A 16,767-nucleotide genomic window follows, 5' to 3' on the forward strand; every position below is an offset into this window, starting at 1 on the left:
CAAAGTCCAAACATTTGCAGCATATAAGTACCTTATTCATTTTTATTGTTAAAAGGCATATAACTATATGGATATACGTCCATTTTATTTACTCATTCATGAGTTGATAGGCTTTTGAGTTTCTTCCAATTTTGTGATATTATGAAGAATGTCTGTAAGTTTTGTGTGGACATATGCTTTCATTTCTATTGAATACATACCTAGGAGTGGAATTTCTGGTTCATTTGGTATATCTATGTTTAGCACTTATTAATAGCTGCACCACTTGAATTCTACCAGCAATATATGAGGATTCACGTTTTGATCTTTGCCAACACTTGGTATTTTATGCCGTTATTTATTTTAGCCATCTTAGTGAATGTGCAATGGTATTCCATTGTGATTTTATTTGCTTTTCCCTAATTGTTGCAGAAAAAGTGGGATGTGAGAGGAAGATTATGTCTAGGTACTGGGTGAGTCCCTGAGATGGGCTGGCTTCAAGTAGGAAAGAATTCAAGAACAAACTAGAGTAAACTGAAAGTAAGTTTATTTAGAAAGCGTACACACTCATTAGAATCTCAGAAGGCTGAGAGGTAGCCCCAGGACATGGGGTCATCTTGGAAAGTGAGAGCACACCCAAAATATGGGATGATTAATTTTTGGGGGCTGGGAAGTTTCATAGGCTAATGAATGGGAGGATTACTCCAACTATTTTGGGAAGGGTTGGGAGTTCCAAGCATTGGACTACAACCCACATTTTCAGCTTTCCTGGTCAGTCTTGGAACTGTCATGGTGCCTGTGGGTGTGTTGCTTAACTAATGTATTACAGTGAAAATATGAGATGCTCAAGGTCTACTGGAAGTAGAATCTTCTGCCATCTTAGGCCTAGTTCTTCTGCCATGTTAGGTCTTGTTCATTCTATCCACTCTACATGCTATCCTGTTTTCAATGATGATATCATTCTTTTAACAGTTTTGCTCTATCTCCTCCCTTTTTATCTCATAATGACAATGAGAGTAAGCATCTTGTCATATCCTTATTGGCCATCTCTGTATTTTCTTTCCAAATTTGCTGGCACATTGAGTGCATCACTTTTACAGCATCATCTTTTAGGATTTGAAATAACTCAACTGGAATTCCATCACCTCCAGTAACTTTATTCATAGTGATCCTTCCTAAGGCCCACTTGACTTCACATTCCAGGATGTCTGGCTCTAGGTGAGTAATCACACCATCATGATTATCTGGGTCATGAAGATCTTTTTTGAATAGTTCTTCTGTGTATTCTTGCCACCTCTTCTTAATATCTTCTGCTTCTGTTAAGTCCATACCATTTCTGTCCTTTATTGGGCCCTTTTTTTTTTTTTTTTTTATTGGGCCCATTTTTGCATGAAATTTTCCCTTGGTATCTCTAATTTTCTCGAAGAGATCTCTAATCTTTCCCATTCTATTGTTTTCTTCTATATCTTTGCATTGATCACTGAGGAAGACTTTCTTATTTCTCCTGTTATTCTTTGGAACACTGTATTCAAATGGGTATATCTTTCCTTTTCTCCTTTGCTTTTCACTTCTCTTCTTTTCACAGCTATTTATAAGGCCTCTTCAGACAATCACTTTGCCTTTTCAAATTTCTTTTTCTTGGTGATGGTCTTGATTCCTGCCTCTTGCACAATGTCAGGAACCTCCATCCATAGTTCTTCAGTCACCCTGTCTATCAGATCTAATCCCTTGAATATATTTCTTACTTCCACTGTATAATCATAAGGATTTGATTTAGGTCATACCTGAATGGCCTAGTGGTTTTTCCCTACTTTCTTCAATTTAAGTCTGAATATGGCAATGAGGAGTTCATGATCTGAGCCACAGTCACCTCCCAGGTCTTGTTTTTGCTTGTTCAGCAGTGGCCACAGGACTGGAAAAGGTGTTTTCATTCCAATCTCAAAGAAAGGCAATGTCAAAGAATGCTCAAACTACTGCACAATTGCATTCATCTCACACGCTAGCAAAGTATTGCTCAAAATTCTCAAATCCAGGCTTCAACAGCACGTGAACTGTGAACTTCCAGATGTTCAAATTGGATTTAGAAAAGGCAGAGGAACCAGAGATCAAATTGGCCGATCTCTGGTTGGATCATCCATTGGGTTATCAAAAAAGCAAGACAGTTCCAGAAAAACATTTACTTCTGGTTTACTGATTATGCCAAAGGCTTTGACTGTGTGAATCACAAAAAACTGTGGAAAATTCTTCATGAGAGGGGACTACCAGGCCACCTTATCTTTCTTCTGAGAAATCTGCATGCAGGTCAGGAAGCAACAGTTAGAACTGGACATGGAACAATAGACTGGCTCCAAATCAAGAACGGAGTATACCAAAGCTGTGTATTGTCACCCTGCTTATTTAACTTATATGCAGAGTACATCATGAGAAATGCTGGGCAAGATAAAATACAATCTGGTATCAAGATTGCCAGGAGAAATATCAATAACCTCAGATATTCAGATTACACCACCCTTATGGCAAAAAGTGAAGAAGAACTATAGAGCCTCTTGATGAAAGAGGAGAGTGAAAAAGTTGACTTAAAACTCAACATTCAGAAAACTGAGATCATGGCATCTGGTCCAATCACTTCATGGCAGATAGATGGGGAAACAGTGGAAACAGTCACTGATTTTATTTTCCTGGGTTCCAAAACCACTGCAGATGGTAACTGCCACCATAAAATTAAAAGACACTTTCTCCTTGGAAGAAAAGTTATGACCAACCTAGATAGCATATTAAAAAGCAGAGACATTACTTTGCCAACAACTATCCATCTAGTCAAAAGTATGGTTTTTGCAGTAGTCATGTATAGATGTGAAAGTTGGACTGTAAGGAAAGCTGAGTGACAAAGAATTGATGCTTTTGAACTGTGGTGTTGTAGAAGACTCTTGAGAGTCCCTTGAACTGCAAGGAGATCCAACCAGTCCATCCTAAATGGCAACCCACTCCAGTACTCTTGCCTGGAAAATCCTATGGATGGAGGAGCCTGGTGGGCTGCAGTCCATGGGGTCGCAAAGAGTCGGACACGAATGAGCAACTTCAGTTTGTGCATTGGAAGAACTGATGCTGAAGTTGAAACACCAATACTTTGTCCACCTGGTGCAAAGAACTGACTCATTGGAAAAGACCTGGCATGCTACAGTCCAGGGGGGTGCATAGACTTGGACACGACTGAGCAACTGAGCTGAAATGAACTGAACTGTTTCTTCATTGGAGAAATGCTGATTGACCTTTGCCAACTGATCAATTGCCAATTGGCCTTTGCCAATAATATTGAGTTATCTATTTTACTATTGAGTTGTGAGTTTTCTTTATATATTGTTGGTAAAAAGTCTTTGTCAAATACTCCTCTTATTCTATTGGTTGTTTTTAACTTCCTTTGGTGGTATAATTTGCATCACATTTTTTTTTTTTTAATTTTTACAGAGTCCAAAATTTTAGGTAGCCCCCAGATAAGTTAGAAAAGATTACAAAAAATAGGTTAAAGTTGAATGTTTATGAGTAAGAGCTAGAAGGTAACAGACAAATTAAAATTTGATTTAATTAAATGACAGACTTGTAAGCAACTTTTGCTTTGAATTTGTGTTGTTTATTTTTTTTACAATAAAGTTTAAAAAAAAAGAAAAGAAATACACAATAGTTTATGGATAATGTTTGCACTATTTCCTCTGATTTTATGTGAGGAATTGAGAACTGGGCTGCTGCTGCTCAAGACCAAGACCACCATGGCTATGCTGTGAGAGATTGAGGCAAGGGAGAGTAAATACACACATAGCTTTTGATTGGGGATCTGCTTAGTTGCTGTATGCCTTTGATTGTTTACCAAAGACCTTACAAAGTTGGCCTAGATGGCTTTTTGTCTAAGAAGGAGAACTTGGAGCTTTCTTTTTTTTTTTAACTTGGAGCTTTCTAGGTCACCACTTTGATGAAGTCTTAGTCCTCCAGTTTGGATATCCTTTTTTCATATTGTTTTGACTATTAGATACCCCTTGACTTTTCCATATAAATTTAGGAATCATTGTGTCTATTTCTGCAAAAGCAAAACAAAACAAACCCAAAACAGCTAGTTTTTTGGTAAAGAAATACTGCATCTAGGATCAATTTTGAAAAAAATTTCTCTCTAAACAATTTCAAATCTTATTTAGATCTTTAACTTCTTTCAGTGATATTTTAGACTTTTGAAAGTATTAGCCTTGTGCTTCTTTGGTAAATTAATCCCTTGTTTTATTCCTTTTGATTCTATTATAAATAAAATCATTTCCTTTATTTCATTTTTGGATTGTTCATCGTTAGTGTATAGAAGTACAACAAAATTTTTATTAATTGCTGAACTTGTTGGACTTGTTTTTTTTTTTCTGAATTCATTTCTAGTAGTGATTTAGTGCACTATTTAGAATTTTTTGTATATAAGATCATGCCATATAAAAACATAGATACTTTTGTTTCTTCCTTTCAAATGTGGATACATATTATTTGCCCATAACTTATTGGAACTGTTGAGTATTGGCAAGAGTGGACATCCTCCTTTTATTCCTGATCTTCAGTCTTTCATCATTAAGTATGATGTGACTCTGGGTGGATGCTAAGTTGCTTCAGTCATGTCCATCTCTTTGAGACTCTATGGACTGTAGTCTGCCAGGCTTCTCTGTCCATGGAATTCTGCAGGCAAGAATACTGGATAGGTTTGCCATGCCCTATTCCAGGAGATCTTCCCAACCCAGGTTTCAAATTCATGTCTCTTACATCTCCTGTATTGTCAGATACTTTGTTTTTACTGCTAGAGCCAGGTGGGAAGCCCTGATGTAGCTCTGAGATTTTCATATATCTTTCTTATCATGTAGAGAAAGTTAATTTTTATGTTTGCTGATTTTATTTTTTAATGAAAAGGTGTTAGATTTTTTTGTTAGATTTAGATTTTGATTTTGATTTAGATTTAGATTTTGTTAGAAAGGGTGTTAGATTTAATTGTTTCATAGATCTATTGAGGTAATGACATGGTTTTTTGTGCTTATTCTACATTTATATATATAGGGTTATATATATATATAGATAGATATTTATAGATATAGGGTATTACATTAATTGATTTTTAGGTTTTAAACACACTTTGCATTCCTGGTAAATTCCATTTGGTAATGGTGTAAGACCTTTTTTTTAATATGTTGCTGGAATTGCTTTAATAGTATTACACTGAGGATATTTGCATAAAAATTCATAAGGGTATTGGTCTGTAGCATTTTTTATTGATATATTTTTCTCTGGTTTTGATATTGGGGTTATACATTGGTTTTGACATTGGTATTAATACAATTAAATGGAAAGTATTCAGTCTTCTTCCACTTCTTGGAACGTGCTGTAAAGGATTGTACTAATTATTCTTTAAATGACCAGTACCACTAATGTGTTTGCCTTGGATTTTCTTTGTGTGGATATTTTTAATTATTACTAATCAGTTTCTTTCCTTTTTCAAGGTTATTCAGATTTTCTATTTCTTCTTAAGTTTATTTTGTCATTATTGTCAAATACATTACATTTTACACACACAATAGTCATTGCTTTCTAAATCAGTAAGAGAATAATGAAGAGGAAATATGCAATGATATTATTTTTTATTAATTATGTTTGCTAATATTCCTTGTTTTGTTATTTAAATTAAAATGACTCTCTGGGTTACTTATTTCTTTCTAAACAGTGTTTATTATTTCTGAAAGATACATCTGCTAGAAATGTCTTCTGTCAGTTTTTGCCTATTTGAGAATATTTCTATTTTGCCTTCAATTTCTCAGAAATAATTTTAGTACATATGATTCTTGTCTGACAGCCACATCCCCCCACAACTTTAAATACGTCATCCCATTGCTTTTGGTCCTCCATTGTTTCTGATAAGTCAACTAAATAGCTATTTGATTTCCCCTGTATATTACAAGTCAAGGTTTTCTTGTTACTTTCAAGAATTTTTCTCTTTGTTTTTGTCTTTCAATATTTTGCTAAGATGTTTCTGGGTGTGTATTTTATTTTATTCTACTTCAAATTGATTAAACTTGTTGAGTGTGTAGTTTATTACAAATACAATTTCTTAGCCATTATTTTTGAGTATTTTTTTCTGTTCTTATCCCTCTCTCTTTTTTGTTCTGGTTCTTCCCTTATGTTAGTGCACTAACCACATTCCCTATTTCTCTTGTACTCTGTTCATGTTTCTTTCTTCCTATTCTCTATTATTCCAATTATACAATCTCTGTTGATATGTGTTCAAGTGTGCTGACTCTTTCTTAATGCTAGATCATATTTACTGTAGATCCCCTCCAGTGTATTTTTCATTTTGATTATCATGTTTCTCAACTCCAGTATTTTAACTTTTGAGTATTTTCTATCCTTTAATTTATATTCTCTATTTGATGAGACATTGCTATTCTATCTTAATCATCTTTAAGAATTATTTTATTTGGTTCTTATACTAAACTTTTAGCTTGAGTATAATGTTTATTGATATAATGAAAATACCAGATTCCTCTTAATACCACCATATTTATTGTTTTTTGACACTGACTGTAGGGTTGAACTTCCCCATGCTCTGGTCCAAGTAAATTCAGTTTCTTTGGGAAGAGTTACTGAGGTCTTTGTTCTTATTGCCTCTCTCTCCCACTGTGCAAATCCTCTGTGCCACTGTTACAGAAACGGGGATAATGGCCCATTTCTATAAAAGTAACATGTCTTTTTACCATCAGGGAAGTAAGCAGGGAAAATAACCTCTGGTCTTCTCAGCCTGCTATTTTCAGCATAGAAACTCTACCCTATGAGGAAGATGGGGCATGGGGTATTGGTGCCCAGCATACTTATTTGGGATGGAGCTTTCAAGTTCCAACTTGGGGGGTTGGTAGATTAAGAGATTCTCAGATCTCTTGGAAACTCTTGGTTGGTATAAAGCTTCTCTAACATAGAGCAGTGTGGATGAGAGATTCTGGTGGTCTACTTCTCTAAGGAAGACACTATAGTCCTAGACTTGGAATTGGGTGAGAGGAAGCCCTGTGTTCTTGGTTGATAGATAGAACTTCCAACACATTGAACTAGTGGGGTGGGAGTGTGTCATGGCTTAGATGTCACACTCTTATTTGCTTAATGAGACTTAGTAGATATTCTTGAATAAATGTCCCCCCATTTCCCATATGTCCTTAGGACAACTTCCACAGTCTTTAAATGTTTTCTAAAATAATTATCACCATTTATGGTAAGTACACAGAACTCCTCATACTGTCATTCAGGAAGTCACCTACACCCTTATAGATAATTTTTACTTCTTACTAATACTTAAAAAATAAGTTCTAACTTTTCTACAGTAAGCAGAATTTATATTTTGAAAGAAAATTCCAATTAGAAACATAAACATTAAAATCTAGGCATTTTCTGTGGAGGGAGTCTGCAAGGACAAACATAGACTTTATAACCAATTCATTAGAAATATATCTGTGCATTTAACCTGAGCTATAGGAAGGGCTTGGTCTCTTTTGAGGAGGGAAAAAAAAAAAAATCCATCACTTGCAACAGCATGAAAAAGTCTGATCAGAATGTAACTATGGCTACCATAAAATGGTTAAGAGGTTTGATGCACTGAAATTCTTATATCATGTGAATCTAGATCTTGGTGGGATGTTATTTAAATATAACCTACACCAATTTACTCATCTTACATGTGAAAATTCTGTGTAGTCTTAGTGAGATTGCCATGGCTGGGGTCAGGCCTCCAGATTCCCAGGTCTGGGTGTTCCCAATGGGAATAACATTTGACCTATTATTAGCTTCATCCCTGAAATACATATGATTCTCTGAACAAAGCACATAAATTCTGCAAAGACTTGAAATGTTTAAGTCTAGATTCTGGCACCTACTAGTTGAGTTATTAACTAGGTGAGCTACTCCTCTGAGTTGGAGAAAATACTCAGTTTTCGGTATCTAAGGCTCAAATAGAAAATTGTAATAGAAAATAACTTTATAAACTCCAAAATACTTATCTATTCCAGGATTTCTAGCCACGAACAACAGAACTTGGGCTAGCTAGCTTAGAAAAGTGCTGATCGAATAAGACTGCATAGTGTAAAAGATGAGTGGGAAAGCTGGAAAATCACACCCAGCAAACAGGGGGCACAGGTGGAGGCAGGGCCAACCAGGAGCAGGAGCTGTCACAATCTGGAGACCATCCAGCTGAGGATCATACTCCTAACCCCAACCAGATCCTCACTGCTACATCTTGTTCTCCTTATCACCCTACTTCTCATTATTGCTACCACACCTGCATTCTGATCTTCCTCAAGATTTCAACCATCCAAACCTATCTTTTGGTGAGTGATGGGGCAGCAGCATCCAGCATCTCCAACCCCCACGGTGGGAATGGAATCTAGATGTTGAGCAGCCAAATGATAAAGATCCACTGTAACCATTATTGCTCCTGTGATCCATGTGATCTCCCCTCATTCCTGAGAACCAGTCCAGGAACTTCCAACCTGGCTTGCAAAACAAAAACATTGAAGCCACAGAGACTGAGTGTGTTGCTCATGCCACACAGCCAGGGACTCATGGAACAAAACCAGGAGGACTTTGACCCTGGTATTTTCACTGCCCTCTCTTTGATTCTCAAATCTATGCAAATCCATATAATCTCTGAGTTGGATGATGAAATGCATATTGTGAATTGTGCAGACATTATATTCCACAGTTTGTTACTAACCCTACACATAAAGACATGCATTTTTACAGTTCTGTAAGTGCCATAATTTTGCCGTTTTCTAGTGTCTTCATTGCTATAGGACAGCTAAGCAGATGACTAATTTATTGAGACATATCATACCCCAAGAAAGCCAAGAGGGGAATGAAGAGGGGGTTGCTGAGTCTCTTCAAGCTTAGGAATCAAATATTTATCATTCTACTAAGGTTTTACTTAGTGGCTCTTAGGAATCCAGCATAAGGATTCACCAGCTGAGGGGAGACAGAGACAGAAAATATGACCCTTGTATAGAAGCTCAGTTTTGGGGGAAATATAATCTAGATGGAAAAAATGAACAAATCATTTCAGTGATTACTGGGGACCCACAGCTAAGAAGGTGAAAAAAGAAAACACAATTTAAAAAAGTAGTTTCTCTTAAATTTATTCAAAATTGGAAAACATGTACAACAAGGCTGCATATTGTCACCCTGCTTATTTAACTTTTATGCAGAGTACATCATGTGAAATACTGGACTGGATGAATCACAAAGTGGAATCAAGATGTCCAGGAGAAATATCAACAACCTCAGATATGCAAATGATGCCTTTCTAATGGCAGAAAATGTAGAGAAATTAAAGAGCCTCTTGATGAGGGTAAAAGAAGAAAGTGAAAAGGCTGACTTAGGAGATGGTGTTGAGAAAATGGAATGCTCTCGCACTATTGGTGGGAACGTAAATTGATACAGCCACTAAGGAAGATGGTGTGGAGATTCCTTAAAAAACTAGGAATAAAACCACAATATGACCCAGCAATCCCACTCCTAGGCATATACCCTAAGGAAAACAAAATTGAAAAAGACACTTGCATTCCTTTGTTCATTGCAGCACTATTTACAATAGCTAGAACATGGAAGCAACCTAGGTGTCCATTGACAGATGAATGGATAAAGAAATTGTAGTACTTATACACAATGGAATATTACTCAACCATAATCAGGAACATATTTGAGTCAGTTCTAATGAGGTGGATGAACCTAGAACCTATTATACAGAGTGAAATAAATCAGAAAAAGAAAGATAAATATTGTATTTTAACACATATATACAAAATCCATAAAAATGGTACTGAAGAATTTACTTACAGGGCAACAATGGAGAAACAGACATAGAGAATAGACTTATGGACATGGGGAGAGGGGAGGAGAGGGTGAAATGTATGGAAAGAGTAACATGTAAACTTACATTACCATGTGTAAAATAGATAGTGAATGGGAATTTGTCGTATGGCTCAGGAAACTCAAACAGGGGCTCTGTATCAACCTAGAAGGTGGGATGGGGAGGGAGATGGCAGAGAGGTTCAAAAGGGAGGGGATATATGTATACCTATGGCTGATTCATGTTGAGGTTTGACAGAAAACAACAAAATTATGTAAAACAGTTATCCAATTAAAAAATAAATCCCTGAGGCTGGTGATTGTAGCCTTGAAATTAAAAGACACTTGCCCCTTGGAAGGAAAGCTATGGCAAGCCTAGACAGCATGTTAAAAAGCAGAGAAATCACCTTGCCAACAAAGGTCCTTGTAGTCAAAGTTTTTCCAGGAGGCATCTCAGGTTGTGCTAGTGGTAAGGAACCCATCTGCCAATGCAGAAGACGTAAGAGACAGGGTTTGGACCCCTGGGTTGAGAAGATCCCTGGAGGAGGAAATGGCAACCCACCCCAGTATTCTTGCCTGGAGCATCCTATGGACAGAGAAGCCTGGAGGGCTACTGTCCACAGTGTCACAAAGAGTCCAAACGCTCGGAAGACACAACTGAAACAACTTAGCACATAGGCATATGGTTTTTCCAGCAGTCAGGTATGGATGTGAGAGTTGGACTCTAAAGAAGGCTGAGCATCAAAAAATTGATGCTTTAGAACTGTGGTGCTGGAGAAGACTCTTGAGAATCCCTTGGACTGCAAGGAAATCAAACCAGTCCATCCTAAAGGAAATCAACCTGAATATTCATTGGAGAGATTGATGCTGAAGCTGAAGCTCCAACCCTGGCCACCTTATGAGACAATCTGACTCATTGTAAAAGATCTTGATGCTGGGAAAGATTGAAGGCAAAAAGAGGAGGGGGCAACAGAGGATGAGATGGTTAGACAGCATCAACAACTCAATGGTCATGAATTTGAGCCAACTCCTGGAGATAAGGACAAGGAAGTCTGGCAAGCTGTAGTCCATGGGGTAGCAAAGAGTTGTACAAGACTTAGTGATTGAACAAGAAATTTACTTCCTTTGTATTCTTTTTAGCACATATTGAAAATAATATTTAATTTAAAAGCTCAACTTTTAAAATTGAATAGCTTTCTTTTCAAATTTAAAATCTCAAGTCTTTAAAATACAAAGTCTTAGGTACCATTTGAGATTTTTATTTCTGAAACTAGGCAATTCCTAGATCTTATCTACCAGGCTACTGATCTTTTCCTTTGTAGAGACCTAAACGCTGTCGTTAATGTTTTTATATCATCTCTAACTCAAAGCAGCCAAATTTAACATGCATTTAATATCATTTCCTTCAAGATTTAACTCATTTTTTGGGGCTTGAAGTTCTGAACACAACACATCTGACCTATTTCAAATATTGTGAGCATTTTTTCTCATGAGAAATTTTAGAATTCAATAAAATATTCACTGTGGTGAAAAAGGATGTAGAAGCAGCAATGACCAAGTGTAGCATTGCCCTCAGTCATACTGGCAAGGAGTGCAAACTACAGCCATTTCCTTTTTGTTGACCCAAAGGGGACCTTTCTTTCCAAGGAGACAGATCTACATTGATGTGATTAAAGTCCCACCCCAGGGTTCCTCTAAGGCTCTTTACAGTAACTGTGCTCCAACTCAGGTTGAAGTTGATGTGCTCTGGGATGGCTCCTAAAGTGGGTTTCATTCTCAGAGTATACACAGCAAAGAGCTCAATGTTATTTTGATTTTGACGTTTCCCCCAATTGCACTTTACCAAATGTCATTTCTGTGGTGACATTTCCCCTCCTCTTTGCTTGGGTCTAACTCTTATGATCTTAGGAAAAGGGACTATGGGTCAGAGAAACCAACTCTTCTTAGATTGTTTGCTACTTATTTTGATGGAAAGCCATTTTGGTCTTTTTGAGTTGTCTTTTTTATGTGGTACTGGTCATTCCCCATATAGATGTTGTGTGGGATGACTTTGAGGGGAGTGTTGTGTGTTATTTGTCCCTCTCTGTCACTGAATCAGCACTTCACTCTTAGAAAAGTCTGGGGGAGGTACCAAGGACCAATTTAGATCATGAGAGCTTAGTATTTCTGTATTTTCTACTGTGGACTCTGGTCACCAAATGCAGAGAAAAGGCCCACTCAGCACCATGACACAGATGTACACTTTGTAACAGATGGCTTGCTTTTTATTATAACTACTGAAGGTTCTCAAAGAAAAGAGAGTTGTGTAGGATCTGGTGCTCAATCAAAGTTTTTTAGAGGAGTTCGACAGACTACAGACTTAAAAACTGATTTCATAATCCTGAAGCAACCAAACCCCTATAAAACTTAATCAAATATCTGGGCATATTTTAGAGTTTGTAGGTTTTTGGCATTTTCTGAATGTACAACCTAAAATAGATAGTCCTGTTGTCAAGTGTGTAGTGTGACAGTTATTATTCCTCTGACTCATGAGTTTGCTAAATTAATAGATAGTGAATATTACATATTCAAGAGAAAATGGAAAACACTTGCAGAATGGTATGGTAAGGACTAATGAAAATCTATTTCCCCATAAAGCAATGAGAACACTGGAAAAATGTTTGATGGCAACTCTGAAAACCCTGGAGAATAATCCAAAATTAACACAAAAAAAGGAAAATGGCTAAATGTAAGTAATAACAGAGAGTTTGTGTAATTTTAATTTACCTTATTTCCATCTTGCTCTACTTAGTAACCTTGAAAACTGACAGACTTGCCATCATAATAGTTTTGGTAAACAACAGGCTAACAGCTACAAGGCAGAACAGATTTTGAGCCCCGCCCCCCAAAGCCTCATTTGCATAGAATTATCATTACCTAAAATATCTAGCAGTTCCCTTGAAGAAGCTTACTAACAGGCTTCTTTGTTTGACTTGACCCAGAGCATATTTGATGCAAATAGCTTTTTCCCAAAGTCATCTATCAAATAATCAGTGTAAATTGAATAACATTGCAGCTGCTTTCTGTGGTAATGATAGTTGGAACTAACACAAAACCAACAAAAACTTTAAGTTTGGTTTAAGTTCAGTTCAGTCACTCAGTCGTGTCCGACTCTTTGCAACCCCATGAATCGCAACACGCCAGGCCTCCCTGTCCATCACCAACTCCCAGAGTTTACTCAAACTCATGTCCATCGGGTCGGTGATGCCATCTAGCCATCTCATCCTCTGTTCTCCCCTTCTCCTCCTGCTCCCAATGCCTCCCAGCATCAGGGTCTTTTCCAATGAGTCAAATTTTCGCATGAGGTGGCCAAAGAATTGGAGCTTCAGCTTCAGCATCAGTCCTTCCAATGAACATGCAGGACTGATCTCCTTTAGGACTGGTTGGATCTCCTTGCACTCCAAGGGACTCTCACAAGTCTTCTCCAACACCATAGTTCAAAAGCATCAATTTTTCAATGCTCAGCATTCTTCACAGTCCAGCTCTCACATCCATACATGACCACTGGAAAAACCATAGCCTTGAATAGACAGACCTTTGTTGGCAAAGTAATGTCTCTGCTTTTTAATATGCTAGCTAGGTTGGTCATACCTTTCCTTCCAAAGAATAAATGTCTTTTAATTTCATGGCTGCAACCATCCTCAGTGATGTTGGAGCCCCCAAAAATAGTCTGACACTGTTTCTACTGTCTTCCCATCTATTTCCCATGAGTTGATGGGACCAGATGCCATAATCTTAGTTTTCAGAATGTTAAGCTTTAAGCCAACTTTTTCACTCTCCTCTTTCACTTTCATCAAGAGGCTTTTTAGTTCTTCTTCATTTTCTGCCATAAGGGTGATGTCATCTGCATATCTGAGTTTAATGATATTTCTCCCAGCAATCTTGATTCCAGCTTGTGCTTTTTTCAGTCCAGTGTTTCTCATGATGTACTTTGTATATAAGTTAAATAAGCAGGGTGACAATATATAGCCTTGATGTACTCCTTTTCTTATTTGGAACCAGTCTGTTGTTCCATGTCCAGTTCTAACTGTTGCTTCCTGATTTGCATACAGATTTCTCAAGAGGCAAGTCAGGTGGTCTGGTATGCCCATCTCTTTCAGAACTTTCCACAATTTATTGTAATCCACACAGTCGAAGGCTTTGGCATATTCAATAAAGCAGAAATACATGCTTTTTTCTGGAACTCTGTTGCTTTTTCGATGAACCAGCGGATTTTGGCAATTTGATCTCTCATTCTCCTGCCTTTTCTAAAACGAGCTTGAACATCTGGAAGTTCACGGTTCACATATTGCTGAAGCCTGGCTTGGAGAATTTGAGCATTACTATACTAGCATGTGAGATGAGTGCAATTGTGCGGTAGTTTGAGCATTCTTTGGGATTGCTTTTCTTAAGGATTGGAATGAAAACTATCCTTTTCCAGTCCTGTGGCCACTGTTGAGTTTTCCAAATTTGCTGGCATATTGAGTGCAACACTTTCACAGCATCATCTTTCAGGATTTGAAAGATCTCACCTGGAATTCCATCACCTCCACTAGCTTTGTTCATAGTGATGCTTTCTAAGGCCCACCTGATTTCACATTCCAGGATGTCTGGCTCTAGGTGAATGATCACACCATTGTGATTATCTGGGTCATGAAGATCTTATTTTTGTACAGTTCTTCTGTGTATTCTTGCCACCTCTTCTTAATATCTTCTTCTTCTGTTAGGTCCATACCATTTCTGTCCTTTATTGAGCCCATTTTTGCATGAAAATTTCCCTTGGTATCTCTAATTTTCTTGAAGAGATCTCTAGTCTTTCCCATTCTGTTGTTTTCCTCTATTTCTTTGCACTGATCGCTGAGGAAGGCTTTCTTATCTCTCCTGGCTATTCTTTGGAACTCTGCATTCAAATGGGAATATCTTTCCTTTTCTCCTTTGCTTTTCACTTCTCTTCATTTACAGCTATTTGTAAGGCATCCTCAGACAACCGTTTTGCCTTTTTTCATTTCTTTTCCTTGGGGATGGTCTTGATCCTTGTCACTTATACAATGTCACGAACCTCCATCCATAGTTCATCAGGCTGTCTGTCTATCAGATCTAGTCCCTAAATCTATTTCTCACGTCCACTGTATATTCATAAGGGATTTGATTTAGGTCATACCTGAATGGTCTAGTGGTTATTCCTATTTTCTTCAGTTTAAGTCTGAATTTGGCAGTAAGGAGTTCATGATCTGAGCCATAGTCAGCTCCCAGTCTTGTTTTTGCTGACTGTATAAAGCTTCTCCATCTTTGGCTACAAAGAATATAATCAATCTGATTTCGGTGTTGACCATCTGGTGAAGTCCATGTGTAGAGTCTTCTCTTGTGTTGTTGGAAGAGGGTGTTTGCTATGATCAGTGTGTTCTCTTGACAAAACTCTATTAGCCTTTGTCCTACTTCATTCCGTACTTCATTTGCTTCCTTTGGAAGGCCAAATTTTCCTGTTACTCCAGGTGTTTCTTGACTTCCTACTTTTGCATTCCAGTCCCCTATAATGAAAAGGACATCTCTTTTGGGTGTTAATTCTAAAAGGTCTTGTAGGTCTTCATAGAACCGTTCAACTTCAGCTTCTTCAGCATTACTGGTTGGGGCATAGGCTTGGATTACCATGATATTGAATGGTTTGCCTTGGAAACGAACAAAGATCATTCTGTCATTTTTGAGATTGCATCCAAGTACTGCATTTCAGACTCTTTTGTTGACTATGATGGCTACTCCATTTCATCTAAGGGATTCCTGTCCACAGTAGTAGATATAATGGTCATCTGAGTTAAATTCACCCATTCCAGTTCATTTTAGTTCACTGATTCCTAGAATGTCGACATTCACTCTTGCCAACTCCTGTTTGACCACTTCCAGTTTGCCTTGATTCATGGACCTAACATTCCAAGTTCCTATGCAATATTGCTCTTTACAGCATCAGACCTTGCTTCTACCACCAGTACCATCCAAAACTGGGTATTGTTTTTGCTTTAGAATGGGAGAAAATAATTGCAAATGAAGCAACTGACAAATAATTAATCTCAAATATATACAAGCAACTCTTGCAGCTCAATTCCAGAAAAATAAAAGACCCAATCAAAAAATGGGCCAAAGAACTAAACAGACATTTCTCCAAAGAAGATATTCAGATGGCTAACAAATACATGAAAAGATGCTAAACATCACTCATTATCAGAGAAATGCAAATCAAACCACAATAAGGTACCATCTCATGCCAGTCAAAATGACTGCTATACAAAAAGCTACACACAACAAATGCTGGAGATGGCATGGAGAAATGGGAACCCTCTTACACTCTTGGTGAGAATGCAAACTTGTACAGCCACTATGGAGAACAGTGTGAAGATTCCTTAAAAACCTGGAAATAGTACTGCCATATGACCCAGTAATCCCACTGCTGGGCATACACACCAAGAAAATTAGAATTGAAAGAGACACAGGTACCTCAGTGTTCACCGCAGCACTGTTTATAATAGCCAGGACATGGAAGCAACCTAGGTGCCCATCAGCAGATGAATGGATAAGAAAGCTGTGGTACAGATAGACAATGGAATATTAGTCAACCATTAAAGAGAATACACTTGAATCACTTCTAATAAGGTGGATGAAACTGGATCCTATTATACAGAGTGAAGTAAGTGAGAAAGAAAAACACCAATACAGTATACTAACGCATATATATGGAATTTAGATAAATGCTAACGATAATCCTATATGTGAGACAGCAAAAGAGACAGAGATGTATAGAAGTCTTTGGACTCTGTGGGAGAAGGTGAGGGTGGGATGATTTGAGAGAATAGCATTGAAACATGTATATTAACATATGTGAAACAGATCACC

The sequence above is a fragment of the Cervus canadensis genome, chromosome 15 (genome assembly GCF_019320065.1).
Source record: "Cervus canadensis isolate Bull #8, Minnesota chromosome 15, ASM1932006v1, whole genome shotgun sequence".
Lineage (NCBI taxonomy): Eukaryota > Metazoa > Chordata > Mammalia > Artiodactyla > Cervidae > Cervus > Cervus canadensis.